A 14,017-nucleotide genomic window follows, 5' to 3' on the forward strand; every position below is an offset into this window, starting at 1 on the left:
GTTGAAGCTACCCATTTCCTGAAGCATTGCAACAAGACGAGAAAACATCCGTTGGGAAAGTGCGTTCTCGTCACGATATCGCTCTTTGTACTGTTCTGCTGCCTGCGTAGCATTTCGCCTACCTTCAATAACAACAATAAAAGAAACGTTATTTCGATGCAGTTTGTACGAAGGACTGTCTTTATTGTATGCCTACTCTACACAACAGTATTTAAAAGGACTAAACTACTCTACTAAGTGTACCCATACATAAGGAAACAGTATTGCAATTACTGTTCTGCTAACTTACATTCCCCATAGATGAGTAACATTTTTACCTTCTCTTCGTTGGTGTACATTCTACTCACACAATTCTTCAACTGCCAATGGTTAACGGAATGACGGGTGTGCATTCTACTTATGTTTACGTTTGTCCTCTGTCAACGTCAGCACGTGGATGTGTTCCATTACCCCGAGTACCTGCAATAAATACTAGGAGTGTCAACGTCAGTGTTGTGTTATGTAATTAATAACGTTGTGTTGCAGTGAATGCTACTCTGCGATACATTTTTGAATAGGTCTTTAGGAGAGAAAATGAATTACCGAAAAAAATAGAGGGTGCCATGTAAAAAAGTCATACCGCTCTTCACATCTTTGTAAAAATCGAAGCTACAACGAAGGCAACCATGCTCATTGATGGCCCCCTGACAGCTAAAAAACCATTTGCTTGAAACATTTTCTAATTTGCATCTGGACAAACGGTTATTTAACGTGGTCAAAATGAATAGGAGACCCTGTATGTATATCTTCCCCGATGCAAATACGAGTCACAGAGTATTCTAGCATTATTAGGATAAAGTTAGAGATTGGAAATTCTTTTAGCATTCTCGTTGACCAACCCTCCCTGCAACACTGTCACCGATTTCATCTGCAGCTGACCAGAAGTAGATTGCTACATTCCAAATCTCATGAAGGAACATAGCAAGCCGAGTCCATAACTGCTTTTGTGCACCTTAATCATGGCACCCATCCAAGTGCACAAAATCTCTGCAGATGTGTGCTTGCGGAGGATGTTAGTATCCTTTATCAATGTATAGTAGAAATGAAAGTGTTGTGATGATATAACAAAACGGTTAAGAAGGAAAAGCGTGTGGCTTTACACATGATGGAGCTCCAGATGGATGGAGTTTGAAACATTTTACACAAATCAACTCCACTATCAATTCTAGAGTATAGTTCTGGTATCTGAGGACAGTACCAAGAAGGCAGTGGTAAGAGAGAAATGATCATAGAACATAGGCACATTATCTGTAATGCAGGACATAAATGTCCAACATCTGCAATATGTAAACCCTGCAAGTTTTCTATCCCACTCACTACGGTGACCAACGTTAAGAAGATAAAACTACTTCCTTCGAACATATAATCTTTGTGATACATCCACAGTAAAGCTTTCCAGGGGTGTACGATACCCACTGTTAATCTCTGATCATGGTTTAGAAATTATACTATGCTTGCATCAGCCCTATATCAAATGACAGCTAATTATGCAGAATGCTTCTTACAAAGAAACAGACAAGCCCATAGCAGTGGTGTTTGACATCTGAAGTTACACGTCATGCTGGTGCTAACTCCATAAATAGGATATCTGTCTAGCAGATGTATACACAGGGATAGATTTACCTCTCATACACCTGCCACTAACTTAGAATCACCAGAGTTATGAAACTGAGGACTCCATTTTATGCCCCAATATGTAGCGAGGGTATGGAGTACGTTGCATAAACCTACATTCGTCTAGAGGAGGGTGCCAAAACATGATGGGCATGTTTCATCATCATAAAACATGAGCTGGAAGTCCTCTGATGACTGAGAGGATCGCTGTGAACGATCGCAGGAAGATAGTGTTGTAAATCACACATAGAACAAGCTCCCGTATACGAGTCGAATGCAGGTTATGCCAGACAACTGAGACAAGCTGGCTGAACAATGGAAAATGGTGAAATGCATGATAAATTGCCTGCAGCTACATCTCCCCCTCTCTCAAGAATGAATCATCAGTCTACCATTAAATCTTAATTTGTTACAACTCCATCTCAACTGCTCATTCCATCCACATTCTGTGATCATTTAAGGCAGATGCACGTCAATTTAGAGGCAGATAGTTCTCTTTCTTCTAGGAAAGCATCAAAGCCTGGAGTCAACTCGCATGTGTCACTATTACCTCAATAAAAATACAGCAGAATGTTGCTATACAGTAACAATTTATTAGCTGACACCGAAGCGTTGTGATTGGCGGAGTGTACAGAGAAGCACATTGTAAATACTGTTAGTTAGGGTTCAAAACACTTAATCAGTCCTGCAGAGTGTCAAACATGTGATCCATCCTATAGTTGTGTATTTCAGTCCCACAGCTGGTGATACAACACTCTTTAGCTAAGGACAAATAGCGTTTCGCTTCCCACCTGGATGTACTATATGTGATCATTCTCAGTTAACCATCCTACTCCCTTCCTCCCTTGCCTGTAACCCAGTGGATATATCGCAGCATCTGCGACATGGTGTCTGGAAAAAATGCGTTACAAATAATGTTTGTTAGCGTGAGAAATATCTAGCGGTCGGCCGGTGTGGTCGAGGGTTCTAGACGCTTTAGTCTGGAACCACTCGACCACTACGGTCGCAGGTTCGAATCCTGCCTCGGGCATGGATGTGTGTGATGTCCTTGGGTTAGTTAGAGTTAAATAGTTCTAAGTTCTAGGGGACTGATGACCTCAGATGTTAAGTCCCGTAGTGCTCAGAGCCAATTGAACCAAATATCTGACGGTGGCGTGAGGGAGTTGCAAATACCGGCTTAATACCATCTTCCTTATCCGAATCAGTTTCTAAATTCGGTTATTTTACTACAAGCTTACACTGCTGGCAGCATGCTCCCGCACTTTAGGTCTGTTAATGCACACCCCAACATCTCCGTCCATATTCAGTCACGTTACTTGTGTGGAAGACCAATTTATTAGGAAGCAATACTATGCCTCGATTTATAAAGCAAGTATTGTTTTTAACATGGATATCGATGGCGATACTTGCGTGCTCGTGTAGAACCAAGACAGCTTTTTCTGCAGGGCGACATTAACATAGCCACTGGGATCGTGTTTTAACATCTGGTGGCTTGTATGGGGATTGCATCTCTCTTCCTAAGACATTGTGGTATCACACGCAAGAGAAAAAAAATGAGGCATAACCATCCATCGCAGTTTTCGCTCAGTATTGTTTGGTATCACCAGCTTTCATTTGGTGGCGAAGTATTATACACTCCTGGAAATGGAAAAAAGAACACATTGACACCGGTGTGTCAGACCCACCATATTTGCTCCGGACACTGCGAGAGGGCTGTACAAGCAATGATCACACGCACGGCACAGCGGACACACTAGGAACCGCGGTGTTGGCCGTCGAATGGCGCTAGCTGCGCAGCATTTGTGCACCGCCGCCGTCAGTGTCAGCCAGTTTGCCGTGGCATACGGAGCTCCATCGCAGTCTTTAACACTGGTAGCATGCCGCGACAGCGTGGACGTGAACCGTATGTGCAGTTGACGGACTTTGAGCGAGGGCGTATAGTGGGCATGCGGGAGGCCGGGTGGACGTACCGCCGAATTGCTCAACACGTGGGGCGTGAGGTCTCCACAGTACATCGATGTCGTCGCCAGTGGTCGGCGGAAAGTGCACGTGCCCGTCGACCTGGGACCGGATCGCAGCGACGCACGGATGCACGCCAAGACCGTAGGATCCTACTCAGTGCCGTAGGGGACCGCACCGCCACTTCCCAGCAAATTAGGGACACTGTTGCTCCTGGGGTATCGGCGAGGACCATTCGCAACCGTCTCCATGAAGCTGGGCTACGGTCCCGCACACCGTTAGGCCGTCTTCCGCTCACGGCCCAACATCGTGCAGCCCGCCTCCAGTGGTGTCGCGACAGGCGTGAATGGAGGGACGAATGGAGACGTGTCGTCTTCAGCGATGAGAGTCGCATCTTCCTTGGTGCCAATGATGGTCGTATGCGTGTTTGGCGCCGTGCAGGTGAGCGCCACAATCAGGACTGCATACGACCGAGGCACACAGGGCCAACACCCGGCATCATGGTGTGGGGAGCGATCTCCTACACTGGCCGTACACCACTGGTGATCGTCGAGGGCACACTGAATAGTGCACGGTACATCCAAACCGTCATCGAACCCATCGTTCTACCATTCCTAGACCGGCAAGGGAACTTGCTGTTTAAACAGGACAATGCACGTCCGCATGTATCCCGTGCCACCCAACGTGCTCTAGAAGGTGTAAGTCAACTACCCTGGCCAGCAAGATCTCCGGATCTGTCCCCCATTGAGCATGTTTGGGACTGGATGAAGTGTCGTCTCACGCGGTCTGCACGTCCAGCACGAACGCTGGTCCAACTGAGGCGCCAGGTGGAAATGGCATGGCAAGCCGTTCCACAGGACAACATCCAGCATCTCTACGATCGTCTCCATGGGAGAATAGCAGCCTGCATTGCTGCGAAAGGTGGATATACACTGTACTAGTGCCGACATTGTGCATGCTCTGTTGCCTGTGTCTATGTGCCTGTGGTTCTGTCAGTGTGATCATGTGATGTATCTGACCCCAGGAATGTGTCAATAAAGTTTCCCCTTCCTGGGACAATGAATTCACGGTGTTCTTATTTCAATTTCCAGGAGTGTACTTAGTAGGGGATGTGTAATAGATTCGCACGGATGAGGGTGCTTATACAGAATAAGTTCTGTGCACAGTGTTCTGACAAGTGCAAAGAAAATGACTGTGTCTTGTCGTAAGTGGAGGTATCGATTTGACGTGGAAAACTGCAATAGCAGTAAGGGAAATGATAGATTTTTTTACGTGGAAAATTTTGTCCTGTCATAAGAAGGATATAGAGTTTCGTATTTCCAGAGCCACCGCCGTCAGTATGGGGTATTTCCAATATTTCGCTCACTGTCGAATGTCATCTGATTGAAACTGCATTTGTAATATTTAATTGCAAATACAGTGATACGTACAGGGTGTACATAAAGTCCAGTAACACTTTCAACATTGTACAGATATCACACAAACTGAGCCGTGGCGGACTGTCGCCAACATCGGGTATGCTCATTATATCGTTGCGATCGACTTTGGAGGTTGTATGTGATTTTCGGATATTGTGTGGCTTTCTTCCGGGTTGGGGGGCTTCAAGAGTGGGCCGTCAGATTGTGAAAGAAAAATATTGAGAGACTTGGGACGTCTCCGGAGAAAGGAGTGTCGACTGCGACCGGGTGTGCCCTATCAGCGTAATATACCGCGGAGTTGTATTGGTCGGCAAGTCTGTGTTTTGGGGCATCTCGGAAATCCAAGTTTCGTGATTCTATCAAGGGAAAGGTCCCTGAAGTAAAGAGGTTAATCTGTTTGAGCGGCTGAGTTGTGCTGTGTGCAAACATCAAGTAAGTTGGCCGTTAGTGTATGTGGCTGTAGGACGTGTTAAAAGGCGTTTCACTCGCTAGATGATTGTGGAACTTACACAGCCATTAATCGAAAAGTATGTGGATGAGCTCCGTGTGAAGTCTTAGTTATAACTGTACTGGTTATTTTCTAATTGATTATTAAGTGTATTAAGTGACTGAAAACTGCACCTAAGTGATATTACTATTATCGCTGAACCGTCATTAAATGGTTTCAGTTTAAAGATCAGTGATTGCTGTTGACGGAACATTTTGTAAACTGATGCACGTACGTCTGGTGCAAGGATTCTGCACTGTATTTTTATGTGTGCGTCAGAGAGTTGCAGTTGTCCCGTGTTTGTCAAAAGCTGCTGTAAGTGCCAACGCCTTGGCGGGGAGTGAGATGTAACCCGCAGCCTAGGTCCTTCTGTGCTTACGTAACCCTGCCACGGCTCGACTGCTTCGGGCGAAGACCCCATACCAAAAGTTTAGTATATCGTTCCTTTCCGCCAAGGTGGGTAAAACGCGTTTTGTAATTTTATTTTTATTTTCTGATGTTTAAACAAATGTTTCTTTGGGTTACATAGAGATAGACCTGCAACTATATAAACGTTAGCAAATAGAGCAGGTGTAAAGTAATTAAATTCTCTCTATCGATTGTCATGTAATTTTGGACTAATTGCAGTGATCTGTCTCTGTAGTAATAGACAGTCCATAGTGCTTGTTGAGTCGCTGTCACATCTCTATTTAAGTTACACTGTGTAGTCACGTAAAGTTAGGGTTTGTTTCATGGTAATCCCTCTTGCTTCTGTCACATATCCAAGTTCTAGTGAATTGTGGTTAGCAACGCCAGTTTTAAGTGTTGTTTGGGCCGTGCTGGGGCGTATAGTAAAAATGTAATTAAGCGGTTGTCCCACTCCGACAGGAACTGTAGCGTCAGATTTAAACTTTTATTAAGTGTGGCGAAGCCACGGCAATACTGTGTTTGCTAGTTGTTTCTTAACTGCTTTCACATGCATTTTATGGTCATACTTGTTGAGTTCTGATAACTGTCTTGTTTCAGTAAGAATTTATACTAAGTAACTGCTACATTGTACTGAAGATTGCGGGTAATTATCTGAAGGAACCTTAATAAATTAAGTATGCGTAAATCAAAGTATGACTACCAGCAATGTTTCGCCATCCCGTTTCCCGTCCTGATAATAGTTGTGGTATGGATTGTGCAAGATTCTATTAATGGGCCACGTACCACATACGTCATTTTGAAGAGAAACCCTGAAAGTTTTTTTCATGTAACCATCACAGCCTAGGTTGGTAATTTGCCGATAGTCAGCTCTAGTCGCAAACACCTTGATATATCAGCCGTGCTACAGAAGGGGACAGCTGTTTTATGAAATGGCCTCCCCGATCACCAGATTTCACTCCGTGTGACTTTTTTCTGTGGGGACACATTAAAGATCTGGTGTATGCACTGTCTGTACCACGTGGTGTAGCAGATCTCCGGGAGAGAATACGGGAAACGATTGCCACAGCCAGCGATGCCATGCTGGGATGGGTATGCCAAGAATTCGATTACCGTATTGACGTCTGCCGGGTCACTCATGGTTCGCATATCGAATGTTTGTAAAGAAAATTTTCTCAGTTACTCTTCAAAATGCAATATGTATGACATCTGTACAATGTTTAGTTCTTGTGCAATAAATAATTGTAAGTGTTCCAGGGCTTTATGTACACCCTGTATGTGACTGGCTTCCTAGCATGCTTCTGCCTGACTTGCGGGAAGTGGCTAGTAGCAGTGGCCTGTGGCCAGAACGATTGACATTTCTGGCTTACAGAGGGAGCTGTCGAAACTAGAAGGGTTGGAGTGCAAGAATGCAGCTGACCTAACTGTGTCAGCCTCTGCGCAAATGAACAGCGAACTAATACTTAGTATGTGTTGGGCAGCCTTCGTAATCACGTTTGTTCTCTGTAGAAATTTGAGAAGATTCAACATAGACGTGTGTTTGTACTGGACAATTGTTCCCTCCCATACAGACTGACGAGTTGACTGGTTCTACACATTTCCCATCTTTATTTCGTTGAGAGAACATCGATTGTGATGCGTATTGTGTGCATCTAGATGGTTAAAAACATGTGGAAGAGATGCCTGCTCGTCCTTTTGACATAAGAAACTCCATAGTTGACTTTGTAACGTATAAGCATGATTTGGACTATGTTATATCATTGACACAGGTATTCATTAAAAACTACGAAGCCGGCCGGTGTGACCAAGCGGTTCTAGGTGCTTCAGTTCGGAACCTCGCTACCGCTACGGTCGCAGGTTCGAATCCTGCCTCGGGTATGGATGTGTGTGATGTCCTTAGGTTAGTTAGGTTTAAGTACTTCTAAGTTCTAGGGGACTGATGACCTCAGATGTTAAGTGCCATAGTGCTCAGAGCCATTTTTGAAAAACTACGAGTGAAAATACCAGTTTCCATTTTCTTCGAGTTTTTACGTACAGACCTTCGCAGACGAGGCGAAACCAGCCCAGTCTTTGTAAACCAGGTCGGAAAGTAGTCGGCGGTTTGCCGAGGGCGCTCTGATCGCCTATCAGGTAAGAGTGTGTGGAGGCAGTTGTGGCAGTTGGTCACAGTGGATGACCGACTGACCTCGCAGGAAATATCTGGTGCTGCGAGGACAATTTATACAGTGAATGGGCTTCTGTTTTTTTGGTTTGTTTGGGATGTCTCTGTCTTCATGATATATGTACGAGTGTCTGGTGGTCGATAGCTATAAACAGGATCCACAAGTGATGATTTTCTATGGTGCATGATACAAATTGTGTTTACTACCTCGATATGATATGTGGTGATATAGCCCGGTTGGGCATAGCATTCACACTGAAAAATGTAAATTTTCCTCGACAGTAGCAGAAGAGTGTAATGGAGAAACTGTCTTTGGTGGTAGTATAGCCATTTCGTGATCTGTAGACCCCTTCTTCTGGGTTTCACTGTCAGTGCAATATGGATGCTGTATGTTTTTGTTCGGTCTACACAAAATATTTTTGCCTCTGAAAGCCACGTAATTTGCTTACCTGCAGAAAATGGCTCCCACATTGGCAGCAGCAGCAGTTTGGCACATAAATTCAGTAAACACCAATAACAAAGCTCCATTCGCAAGGAGTTCCATAAGATCAGAGGGTGAGAAGACATCCTTTGTGTTGGGTATAGGCGCCTCTAAAAACTAGTTCGAACAAGAATTGGGTAAGGTATCTATGGAGAGTTCTGTGACATCTAAGAGTGACGTGATTTCTTTGTTCGAATGTACAGAGATAAGTCCAAGAAGATCATCCTCTCCTGGTTTTTGCAGCTGGGATGCTGTCTCCCACCCATCATTGTGGTCTTAAAGCATCTCCAAACCAGCGGCTGTAGAACATAGAAAATTCACCAGAAATTCCAGCCATTTTTCTCGTCTGTAGGACAGTGCTACGAATTCTGTTTGTGTAATTGTTTTGTTTTTACCGTCTATGCTTCGACACCAGTGAGTGCTTCGAGATGTGAGGAAAATAGCGTCCCTGACTCCAGCAGAAAATTTAAACTAAGCACATTCACCGTTTCAGTAAAGTGATGAACACCACACCAGCTGTGGCACTCACATATTCTTCTTCTTCTCTCTCTCTCTCTCTCTCTCTCTCTCTCTCTCTCTCTCTGGCAGTGCCTTCAAACAAGCAGCTAAAAGTTGAAAAGTGGTGAGTGTTCTATTTAGAGTTACAGATATATTTAATTCGACTTTAAAATATCGTCGTTTTGGCGTGTATGATCAGGTATTGCATCTGATATCGGTTTCGTGTTCTGTTCCCCACAAAAGCATGTGAAGTGTCTCAGGGAGGTTTCACAAGTGTGCGGTGATCTTTTTAAGAGTTCGTGTTCGATTGTGGCGACATACATTGCAAAACTGATGCAAACTATTGTGCAGCTATCTGTTTTGAAAGTGTATTTAGACACATATTCGGTTGGATTTAAGAACTCCCGAAGTAGTTCGTGTCTAACGCCAAAGGTTATCTGTGCTCCTGTGATGGGAAGCAAAAAGGCTGTGGGTTTTTTCAACGTGACAGCAAGTACTTAGCGCACGGTCGCCTCTCTGAGATAAAACGTGTGTTTACATCACAAACTGTATAAATGTTCTTGCGTCATTATAAAGCACTCTCTCTCTCGCTCTATCTCTCTTTCTCTCTCTCTCTTTCTCTTTATGCAGTGGTACTTTTAGTTCCTGAGACATCTTTAAGTTATATATGTGACAGTATTCCGCACATTGCTTGGACACCAGATTTAATAACTGCATAAGCAGTTCGTGTTCAACAACGACGAAGGGTATCAGCTTTCCGGGGTGGGAAGGAGAAAGGCTGCGGGAATTTCCAATGTGACAGGGAGTACTTAGCACGCGGCCGCCCATGCACTATCGCGTGGCGGTGCAGTGAGGCCGGCGTGTGACTTCTCTTCCAATATATGGAGAGACTCTGGGGTGAATTTCTTGCCCCTTATGCTTCGGTGGACTGACTGGACTTTTATCGAATGATCTATAGTTACAGAACATGCATTAATCTGCATGAGATGTGAAGTGTAAGTTAACCCCATTGTGTTGTATCTTCATTATCATGTGTTATGCTCATCATGCACCAAATATAATTGCTTTTCGGGTGGCTATGGACACGATCCTCAGCTGCTTGATTACAGCTAATATTCCCATTAAACTCCTTCTCCAGCACAGACATCTCATCCAAAGGTTCAAAATGGTTCAAATGGCTCTGAGCACTATGCGACTTAACTTCTGAGATCATCAGTCGCCTAGAACTTAGAACTAATTAAACCTAACTAACCTAAGGACATCACACACATCCATGCCCGAGTCAGGATTCGAACCTGCGACCGTAGCGGTCGCTCGGTTCCAGACTGTAGGGCCTAGAACCGCACGCTCATCCAACGAACACACAGTAGACACAGTGAACAATTATGTGCATCCACCCAGTCCAGCAGGTAGACCGAGCGAATTACCCACTGTTTTTTCGCCAGACCGCCATTTTGGATTATGTCATGGGAGGAGAGTGGGGGGTGGGGGAGAGGTTAGATTAGATTAGATTAGATTAATATTAGTTCCATGCATCATGAATACGATATTTTGTAATGATGTGGAACGAGTCAAATTTTCCAATACATGACATAATTAAGTTAATTTAACAACATGATTAAGTTAATATAACAACTTTTTTTAAATTTCTTCTTTTTCTGGTGTTCTCTGGTGGTGATGTTGTGAACTAGGTCAGTTGGATTCTGGGTGTCATGGTGAGCAGACTGATTGGAACTACTTTCTGTGACAACTCAAATTCTTTAAATAAACAATGCATATAAAATACTTACATTCATGATATCCAGCAGCCCAGCACAGACTGGGCCATCTTCCTGCCAATTTCCAGATAGTTGAGGGAAGGGGATGGGGTTAGGTTAGTTGAGGTAGCCTACATGACCTATTTTCACGCCAAAATTTGAACTTCCTGCCATGACGTCTACGACATTGCCACATCTGTGGCGGCCATCTTGGATACGCCATCTTGAATAAATTTGGCAAAGTGGAGAGTGAGGTGGTGCTCTCCTTGCCCTTTTACTCCCGTTCACCTCGATAATGGCGTTTGTGGTGATGACGAAGAACCTATCGCGGGAAAAATGTGATTCAACCGAAGAGCCAACGTGTTTCCATTGATCAACGCTAGACTCCCGATGGCCACTTGCCCACTGCACTCGTAACTGACGGTGTCGTTGGGTCAACATGTGAACACCTGACGGTGGTTTGCTGTGGAGCTCCATGTTCCACAGTGTACGACGCACGGTGTGCTACCAAACACTATGCTCTTCTGGCAGAATGCTACAGACCTCCATTATCTTAATTTACAGAAGACACAAGCCTCAGAGCCCCACGTTCTGTGAAGAGTCGTGGTTTTCCAACCAGTTACCAACTAGTGTTAGTTTCACTACCCTTCTACTTCTTTCTGTTGATGCTCACGACAGTACTAAGTGGACGTTCGACCAGCTTCGCTATTCCTGAGATACTCGTTCACAGCCTCTGCGTAATAAGAATCTGCCCCTTGTCAAAGTTGCTTATCTCAACGTAATTCCCCATTTTCAGCCCATTTTTTCGCTATATTCCCGTGTCTCCTCCGTTTACAAGCTTTTGTTATTGCGTCATGTGCCCGCAACGCTATCAGGCGGTATCCAGCGTCGCAGTTGGCAGTGGTCATAATGTTTTGGCTTGTCAGTGTAAACCTAGAATAAATAAAGAGACATTTAGTATTTTATGACTACGCCTCCTACATTTCTTTACTTTATGAATACGAGAGTCTAGTTTGTACTCAGACATTCTGTGTAGAAGGTCTGTCGGTCCCCTACAGAATAACAGCTATCCGCCTCCGCTCACTAGTGTCTCGTCTGCGATGACAAAACCCGTAACGGCCTGTGGCGCCTGCTGAATCGGCCGCGTTTCCCGGTCCCGCTGCCGTTCCGCTCGCTCGTAAAGCAGGTAACGACCCGGCCGCCTCGTAAATAACGCCGGCTAATTGTTCGCCGCGCCGCGCTAAATGTACCAAGACGTAATTGTTTCGGGATTAACCGGCGGCTAGCCCCGTCCTGACCACCGTAGACGCCGCGGCGGCTGGGCAGACCTACACCCGACATTGATCGCGTGTTCGCATTGTTCCACAGATCATGCGAGGTAACGATGCAGCGCGAACGACAATAGCAATGGCTTCCGATCGCATAGTGTTCAGCAGTAATAAAACAAGATAAGTTTTACCGGACACAATATCTGCCACCCCTTTAAACTGGTCACTCTGAGCGCTCTGTACTGTGTAGAACTGCTACGAGGTGATCATGTGATCCGCCACCACTGATCCACAGGGATGGACAAAGATAATGATACACAAAAAGCACAAACATTACCTTTCGTAATACAGCGTATCAAACCGTAGTATTAAAGCAGTTTCCAGCAGCATGGATAAATACTGGTCCTGTATGGTTTCCTAGGGAACCGTACACCATTCATCCTGCAAAGTAGCGGCCAGTTCAGGCAACCGTGATGGAAGTGGACAGCGATCACTCACCCTTCTGTCCAAAGTAGAACACAAAGGCTCGATAATATTGAGACATGGTGACTGACGAAATGCGCCAGTTCCTCATCATCATCATCATAGTTTTCCAACTCCAGTTTACCAGGTGTGGTGTACGAGCGCTCGTCATCTCCTCCTGTCTTCATACATCTTCTGTTCCAGGACAGCTTCCCATTTGTGTCCTTCCTCCACCGCATCTGATCTTACAGTCTCTATTCAGCGTCTTCTTGGTCTTCTGCATGGTCTTCTTCCTAAGAGGCTCAGGTTGAAATACCTTTTGGCAGGCCTTTGGCAGTTCATTCTCATTATGTGCCCATATCACTGAAGCATGCGTTCCTTTATGGTACTGGTAACAGAAACCTCAATACCAGCTACTTTTCTGTTCACCTCATTTCTGATTTTCTCCTTCCTAGTTGCCTGATTCATAGTTCTAATGACTCTCATTTCTGTTGCCTGAATCCTCCTGAGCTCTTTGTTTAGTAGGGTATTGTATTGTAATGTATGTTAACCAGGAGCCTAGAAACGACGGAGAGGCTCCGTCCCCGCCGCAACAACAGTGGGCCTCAACCCCACGACGACTACCACAGTCCACTTCACCCCTCCGCCGCCCCACACCAAACCCAGGTTATTGTGCGGTTCGGCCCCCGGTGGATTCCCCCTCCCCCCCCCCTCCCACTGTGGGAACGTCTCACACCGGACGAGTGTAACCCCTATGTTTGCGTGGTAGAGAAGGTGTGGTACGTGTACGTGGAGAACTTGTTTGCGCAGCAATCGCCGACATGGTGTAGCTGAGGCGGAATAAGAGGAACCAGCCTGCATTCGCCGTGGCAGATGGAAAACCGCCTAAAAACCATGCACAGACTGGCCGGCTCACCAGACCTCGACACAAGTACGCCGGGCGCATTCGTGCCAGGGACCAAGCGCCCCCTCCCGCCCGGAAAGCCGTGCGTTAGACCGCGGGCTTAGTAGAGTACATGAAACCCTACTAAACAAAGAGCTCAGGAGAATTCAGGCAACAGAAATGAGAGTCATTAGAACTATGAATCAGGCAACTAGGAAGGAGAAAATCAGAAATGAGGTGAACAGAAAAGTAGCTGGTATTGAGGTTTCTGTTACCAGTATCATAAAGGAACGCAGGCTTCAGTGGTACAAATTAAGTGTGGTACATGGTCGCTTTTGCTTTTCGTGTCACTTTATCATCCCGGAGACGATTTCTGAATTGACTGTAAACACTGGATGCTTTCTGTGTCCTGCTGAGCATTTCCTCCTCGTGCCCAAAAAACAGACCTAGACGACGCGAAGTGTGCGAACAAGGGATCTGTTGTCTTCGAAAACGTCATCATTATTGGGAAAGAAACAACGTACCATGGGATAAATCTGATCAGCCACAATCCCTGGCAATAATACGATCTTGCTGAGTACCCAT

The sequence above is a fragment of the Schistocerca serialis genome, chromosome 9 (assembly GCF_023864345.2).
Source record: "Schistocerca serialis cubense isolate TAMUIC-IGC-003099 chromosome 9, iqSchSeri2.2, whole genome shotgun sequence".
NCBI lineage: Eukaryota > Metazoa > Arthropoda > Insecta > Orthoptera > Acrididae > Schistocerca > Schistocerca serialis.